Here is an 8,612-nt window from a genome sequence, read left to right on the forward strand (position 1 = left end):
CCATTCTGTGCTCCCCATATCAATTCTACCCCTGGATTCCATTAGGACATGTTTAGTCTCACTCTAAGATAGGCTTGTTCTATTTGGAGCATGCTTGTATCTTAGCCTAAACCACAGAACACGGTCAGAAACTGGGTGACCATGTACCATTTGTGCTCTGAAGAAGATGAAGATTGATGAAGAGGTGGTCTCAAAAGACCCCAGCCCCAATTCCCAAGGGTACTCCAGGGCAAAAACCAGAGGGTGGACAAAATCTGGGATTGGACAAGCAGTATTATAAATTGTAAACATCTGTAACAGAGGGACTAAAACGCACGTCTTGTAACCTATGCCTAGGCACAAATTAAAACCCTTTCCTTATCTCACCTTCAAAACTAAATTGTCTCGGAGTTTTTTTCTCCCCGAATTTTTTTTAGGCATCAAAATACATCAATAACAAAAGGAAAACTAAGGATAATGTGGGCCATTACTAAATGGAGGGGGGACCCTTGTAACAGAGCATGCAGAGAAGGCAGAGTTATGGAATGCCTTCTTTGCATCAGTCTTCACTGATAAGACCAGCCCTAAGGGATCTCTGACCCAGGAGACCAGGGTAAAGGAATGTTGGAAGGAAGACTTTCCCTTGGTCAAGGAGGATTGAGTTAGAGAACACCTAAGCAAACTTGACATCCATGAGTCCATGGGCCCTGATGGGATGCATCCACAAGTGCTGAGAGAGTTGGCGGATGCCATAGCCAGACCACTCATTATGATCTTTGAAAGGTCATGGAGATCAGGAGAGGTGCCTGAGGACTGGAAGAAAGCAAATGTCACCCCGGTCTTCAAAAAGGGCAAGAAGGAGGACCCAGGGCCATAAGCCTAACCTTGACCCCAGGAAAGGTGATGGAGTGCCTCATTCTGGAGGCCAATGATGCCTTAAAGTCAGAGAAATAACTCTCTAAACTATTTTTGAGTATTAAAAGGCAAAAAGCACTCCTTTTATTACTGTGCCAGGTTGCACAGGAATATTTTGTGCACCCTGAATTATGATGCCTATGGATTTTTTTGATTTTTAGCTTTTTGTAGATTTTAGAAGTAGCTGCAGTTAGCTCACCCTTTAGCACAGTAGCTTACACATTTACCCAACCCTATTACCCCATTTCATATCCAACTTTCTAAATTCCTTTAGCTTGTTTAGACTTCCCTCAAGATAGGCCTTCGTTCCAACCCTGGCTTGAACAACAAGATACACCAACAGACAACGCATCCTTCAAAACCCAGAACTTTGGAAGAGCTCCAAGGACTGGTCATGCTGTGATGATGAGGAAGATGAGGAAGAGGGGGTCTCAGAGACCCCTGACTCAGTTTCCAGAGGGGCATGCCAAGGGGCAGAACTGGGAGGATCTGGGGGGCAGATAGATCTGGGATTGGATGGGTAATACCTTAAATTGTGGAACCCCCTGGACACGTGGCGCATGCATCCGTACTCCCGTGGTGGTTGAAGGCCTTCTATTAAATCTACTCTATACCTTATCTCTACTAATGATTGCCTGATGAGTAACTTTTTGGGTCCTGATTTAAGGTAACAATTACTTAGTCTTTCCAACTTTATACTATGATTTAATTACAATATTCAGATTCTAATTACAATATTCAGACATTACCTCATCTCTTACACTGATGCCAAGATTTTGCCCCCAAAAAGGCACGAACGAAAAGAAACTGCTTAGAGACAAAGTTTGTAGCCTTTAAGCAGGAGGTACTTTATTTCGCGGGCCTCCGGAGCGCCCGGGGAACGGTCAGGTCATCCTGGAAGAACCGCTCCACCTTTTCAATAAAAAGACAGGATTATATATGACTTTTGCAAGTGATTACAACATTTTTACATACATATTCATAGAATTGCAACATACATTTTCAATATTCATAACAGGTGGAGTTTAGGCGGAGTTAGAGGTGTGGTCTTCAATTTGGGGAGAATCTGGGAGGGTCGTTCCGGCCTTCAGCTTCGGACAGCCCCCTGCCCGCCTCCCATCATCACCATGAACTTTGTGAACTTTCTTACTTTGGCTGACATCTTGGTGCATCTGGCAGAGGTTTCTGATGATTTTGCAAGGATACCTAGATCTTGGCTCATCTTCCTTCTTTATCAGGGTGTTCCTTTGAGTACATGAGTTCTTGTTCTGCTGTACCAGTGTGTTCTACATACCTTAATGAATTATTGCTTCTTATTATTTCTAAGACTAAGCTTTTCTGCTTTTGCTTATACTTATATTCTGAATTTAATTTTCTACTTTTCATATAGTAATATTCGCTTTCTGGGCCTTGTCTGGCTTCAACACCCACTTCCAAAACCGTCCCTCCCACAGTACCTCCTTCACTACGCCTCTGACACGCCTCCCTAATTTGAGTCAGAGGTCTCAAAAGACCCCTGTCTTCTTCTTCTTCAGCATGTCATGTCTCTTTCTCAGTCCAATTTCACGGATAGAGGAACCCTTTACCTCATTCAAATTCCCGTCTGTTGGAACTCTTAACAAAGAATGATAAACTACATTTTAGAAAACTTGTACAAAGATCCTAGTAAGCTATATAATATAGGTTTTACAGCTACACCATCACTAATCTCTACCCTCATGGAACACAAGAAGGTGATCAGGAATAGTCATCATGGCTTCACTAAAGGGAAATCATCCTTGACCAACTTGATTGCCTTCTACGATGAAAGAACTACCTGGATGGATGAAGGGAGAGCAGTGGATATTGCCTACCTTGATTTCAGCAAGGTTTTTGACACTGTGTCTCACCAGAGCAACCCCTGCCATTTCTGCATGAAATATTTGACAGTGGCATTAGTTTTGCCACTGTCTAGTCCCAACTGGTAGCTTATGCAAAGTCTACCTCATAACACCTTGTAGAACTTGCAATGAAGTTAATCTTAGATTAATAAAAACTCTCATTAAGAGAAAGCTTTTATTTTTTTCCTCCTTAAGTAAGATCGCATTTCTTTCCTAGCTCCCAGGCAGTTTTTGAATGTGCATTTATCAGACCTATATGTAGTGGGTTGGCTTTTGGATTTTTTAGGCCTTCCTTAGCAACGTATCAGAAATCTAAGGAAGTATTCCATATCATCCCTTTCCATAACACAACATATAAAAAGGCACAGATAAGAGGGCTCACCCCTCTTCTCTCTTTGAGTGGCTGAAGGTGACAGGTCTCTCTCGCAGACAGTCTTGCTTGTATGGGCCAGGGCCTGCTGCTCAGACCTGCCGTTATCTTTGGTCTCTCCGGGAGGCATGGGGGAGTTGGCTGCTGTCTCGCACAGTTCTGCTGTCCTGTTCAGGGAAGTATTTAATCTGGTTTTTTTGTACTTATTCGCTAGCTCTCTATTAACGCATATATTTGGAGGATTTGTTTTTTTAGTTCTTTTATCCCTGTTTCCCCTTCCCTTTTCCCTTTTTTCCTCCTCGGGAGCTCCCTATCGTGTGTACAATACATTCAAATTGTATGTATTATATATATATTTGATAGAATTCCGTTTGTTCCAACTTCTTTCGGTCTTTTTTTCCTGTGGTTCATTTTTTTCCCTCGCTTGGGAGAACGAGAGGGGTGAGGAGACAGCTTGGATTTGGTGGGAGAGGCAGGTCAAACTGATACACTATATCATCTTGGACCTTGCTAGTCTTGGTGCTGCCCTAAGAGAATTTCATGATATATTGTACTAGGCACAATCCTGTTTCAATTTTAGTGTAACTTTCTTCACAGCAGGATTTCACCATTGTTGTCAGTTTTCATTGCATTTATGTGGCTGTATGGAGGTCTGATTTTCGCTTGTGCAACTGCTTTATATACTGATTTTTAAAACATCATCTTGGCCTATGAAACTGCATTGGGTCTGGCTGAGATGGTGTTCATTTCCCCACAGTAGCCCTCACAGTGCTGTGCTTTGCATTGGTAGCTAGAAGGGCATTGATAACACATCGGTGTTTTGTCTACTGCTTAGCACAGCATCAATACTGTAACATTCCTTCCTCAGTCTAGGGCAAGATTCTGGGAGGGGACACAAGTAGGCCAGCTGACCCAAACCAACCAAAGGGATATTCCATACCATATGACGTCAACTCAGATATAAAAGCTAAGGCAAGGAGCAGGAAGGCAGGCATTCATTGGCTCCAATGGCTGCCTGCTAAGGAACCATGACGTGATGAAGCCCTGCTTCTCGGAAGTGGCTGACCATCACTGCTGATGGGAAGTAGAGAATAAACCTTGTTATCTTTTGCTTTGCTTTTGTGCATGCAAGGTTTTGCTTTGCTTCTGCTTTAATAAACTGCCTTATCCCAACCCACGAGTTGTTTTCCATCTTACTCTCTCCCCTGTCCAGCTGGGAAGGGGAATGATAGAGGGGTTGGGTGGGCACCTGGCATCCAGCCAAGGACAACCCACCACAGAAACAAATAAAAAAGATCAAGAGTTATATGCTTCTTGGAAATTCCTATAGGTTGTAGCAGAAAATGGCAAGGTCTGTGAAGAATTAACCAGCTTGCAGAATACCCTGGCAAGATATCACTCTATATTGGTAGATATTTTTCTGGGCTTATATCTGCTGCTTGCTAAACTATATTTCTTTTAGAGACATTTCTGTGATACCTTGTCTATACTGTTCTCATCTCCATTAACTTATATAGTAGCTTTCCATAGGGTAGAAACACATTTCTTATTTTCATACAACTGCATCATTCCCATTTAACTGTGCCCCATCTTTTAGTAGGCTGCTTAATTTCTCAGTCATAATTTATTCTTTAATGATTTTCCATTGAGAATTGTAAGACTACTTAAGTACTGGAAAAAAATACAGTATAAACAGACAATCCCAGTTCCAAAAAAATAGGCCACCATTCTTCACTGATGTAAATTGACAGAGGTCTGTTGAACAAAAATGCTCACACTGCAAGAGATGTTTCAATTGAGAAAGTAATTTGTTAAAAGAGAATAATGTCTCACTCCATCCAAATTAAATAATTTATAATATTGGACTGAATATAGAGTAAACAGAATGATAGGACACCAGAAGGTTTATTCATAAAGTGGCTGTTCTCTGTTCAGTGGTACTTTCTTTGTAGTGGGGCTTCTTCAGCACATATCATCTCCTCTGGTGACATTCCAAAATTTTTGCCTTCTGGCCAATCCATGATCACTTCCAAGATTCCTAGACAACTGAGGTTCCTTATTGGAGCTTGTAGCTTGCTCCATGTAGCATCAGTTCCATGATGTGTAGAGGAGACCCTCTGTATTCCCGATTCAAAAACCCTAGGGGTCAATCTCTAGCGTCCCCTGCTTCTTTCTGCCAGAGGCTCCAGGTAGGGCCATTCTCCCTTGCTGCAGTGGTGTAGAGCACATTTTTACATCTTGTACTATCAGGACCTCCCTGAGAGCTACTGCATGAACTACCTCCTGCTTGATTTGTTCAAAGTCTTGTCATTGCTCAGGGCCATCTTTGAAATCATTCTTCTTCCAGATCACTTGATAGAGAGGGCTGACAATCAGACTGTAATTTGGAATGTGCATTCTCCAAAAACTCAGAGTGCCTAAGATAGCTTGTGTTTCTTGTTAGTTGCTGTTATCTTGTTAACCACATCCATCGGGATCCAATGCCGTCCATTGAAACAAAAGAATGAAACCCAACAACCAGAAATCATTGGATCAGACATCTCTTTAATATGCCAGATGGGGGTTCATGGGGATAATTCGCCATACATGAATCAAAGAATCAGCACAAATTTCAGAATATAAATACAGTATTCATCAAAACCCCTTCCCACAAGTCCAACATCGAATTATGTCATAATTCAGGGGTCAAATATCATCTTGGAGTTCATTCATTGTGCCAAAAACCAGGGGTCAAGAAAAGGACAAGATGAGGAAGAAGACACGTGCCAGGGGTCGTTATGGGACCTCCCATTTAAATTTGAGAGGCATGTCAGAGGTGTGGTGAGCACGGAACTGTGGGTGGAACGGTTTTGGAAGTAGGGGTAACAGATGAGGTAATTATATTGTAATTGTTATTAGATGGCAGAATAAAAGCTGTAAAACCTGTTTGATTTGACATGCACAATTTGGAATATATTTCCTGTGCATCCGACTGCTGTAATATGTAATAAAGAGTGCTTTTTGCTTTCTAATACTCAAAAAGAGTTTTAGAGAGTTATTTTTCTGGCTTTTCCGGTATCAAGCTTTCACAAGGATTTGGACTATTTTCTTCTCTTTTTCAAAAACTTATGCTGTGTTGCCCCACATGATGATATTATCAATGTATTGCAGTTGTTCCAGAGCTTCACCCTGTTCCAGTGCAGTCTGGACCAGTCCATGGCAGATAGTAGGGCTATGTTTCCATCCCTGGGGCAGTCAATTCCAGGTGTATTGGACACCTCTCCAACTGAAAGCGAACTGTGTCCTGCACTCAGATGCCAAAGGGATTGAAGTTCTAGCATGTTTGGTATGACAGCACTCAGTGGTGGCATGACTTTGTTCAGGCCACAATAATCTACTGTTAGTATCCATTCTCCATTAGACTTTTGCACTGTCCATATGGGGCTATTGAAGGGTGAACAGGTCCTGCTGATCATTCCTTGGGAATCCAGTCGACAAATCAGAAAGTCTCGATTGGTGCAATATTGCCGCTGGTGAACTGTTGCTGTAGCAATCAGTACCTGTTGTTCTTGAACCTTCAGTAACCCCACAACAAAAGGGTCCTCCAAGAGATAGGGAAAGGTAGACAGCTTCTTAATTTCCTCCATCTCCAAGGCAGCTATATCAAAAGCCTCTGGGCCAGTCACAATAAGGTGCTTTTGCCACTCACTCCCAGTCAGGCTGATTTCACCCTCCAATACAGTCAGCTGTTGGGATCTCCTGTCACTCCAAAAATACAAATGGGTTCTGCCCATGCATAACTTGATGGCATTAGAGTACACTGTGCATCAGTATCTACTAGGGCCTTATACTCCTGTGGGGTTGATGTGCTAGGCCATAGGATCCACACAATCTGGTAAACCTGGTTATCCCTCTCTTCTACCTGGCTGGAGACAGGGTCCCTGTAATACTGATCATAGTATTCTCCACTTCCTTCTTGTAAAAATGGATTAGAATTTCTTTCCATAGGACAGGGGGTAATATCAGCCCTTCAACTTTGTCTGGGGAACTGCCCACTGGAGACTGAAGCAGCAACTTTGCTAGAACCCCCATTTATGATTGTTTTTCCTTTAACTTTCCCCTGCTGGTTTCAGCTGAAGTAGAGTTAATTTTCTTCAGAGTGGCTAGTATGGGGCTATGGTTTGGATTTGTGCTGAACACAGGCTTGATAATCTAGAGATGTTTTTGCTATTGCTCAGCAGGGCTTACACAGAGCCAAGGCCTTTTCTGCTTTTCATACTGTCAGGCTGATGAGGAGACTGGGGGTGCATGGGAAACTGGGAACAGGCACAGACAGGACAGGTGACCCAAACTGACCAAAGGGATATTCCAGACCATATGACATCATGCTCAGTATATAAAGCTGGGGGGAAGAAGGAGGAAGGGAGATCTGGAGTGATGGCATTTGTCTTCCCAAGTAACAGTTACACATGATGGGACCCTGCTCTCTTGGAGATGACTGAACACCTGGCTGCCCATGGGAAGCAGTGAATTAATTATTTGTTTTACTTTACTTGTGTGTGCGGTCTTTGCTTTCCCTATTAAACTGTCTTTATCTCAACCCATGATTTTTCTAGCTTTTACACTTCCAATTCTCTCCCTGATCTTGCTGGTGGGGGAGTGAGTGAGTGGCTGTGTGGTGCTTGGCTGCTGACTGGGGTTAAACCACGACATTCACGTATCCATGCCTCTAGGGTCAAGGAATATTTTCCATACCACTTCCTCATGTCCTCTCCATGATCCCACAGGTAAAACTACAGGGTACCCTGTGGCATGTACCCTCTATATCCACTCTCTTGAGCAAAAAGGGCAAGGAGGAGGAACTACCAGCCAGTCAGCCTCACCTCAATCCCTGGAAAGCTGATGGAGCGCCTCATTCTGGAGGCCATCTCTAAGCACATGGATGACAAGAAGGTGATCAGGAGTAGTCAGCATGGATTCACTAAAGGGAAACCATCCTTGACCAACCTGACTGCCTTCTACAATGATACAACTACCTGGATGGATGAAGGGAGAGCAGTGGATATTGCCTACCTTGATTTCAGCAAAGCTTTTGACACTGTCTCTTATGAAATCCTCATAGGCAAACTCAAGAAGTGTGGGTTAGATGAGTGGACAGTGAGATTTTTTGAGTACTGGTCAAATGGCAGATACCAGAGGGTTGTGATCAGTGGCATAGGGTCTAGTTGGAGGCCTGTCACTAGTGGTGTCTCCCAGGGGTCAATACTGGGCCCAGTATTGTTTAACTTGTTCATCAATGACTTGGATGAGGGGGTAGAGTACCTCCTCAGCAAGTTTGCTGATGATACAAAACTGTGAGGAGTGGTTGATATTAACATGCCATGAGAAAGAACAAGTTGTGACAGGAGATAGGAGCCAATGTGGAGGTAGGGCAGCACTTTTCTGGGACAAACATCCTTGTTGTAGTTCCTGGAGATAAGCACAACACA

The sequence above is a fragment of the Neopelma chrysocephalum genome, unplaced genomic scaffold, assembly GCF_003984885.1.
Source record: "Neopelma chrysocephalum unplaced genomic scaffold, ASM398488v2 Primary Assembly neopelma1_96476, whole genome shotgun sequence".
Taxonomy (NCBI): domain Eukaryota; kingdom Metazoa; phylum Chordata; class Aves; order Passeriformes; family Pipridae; genus Neopelma; species Neopelma chrysocephalum.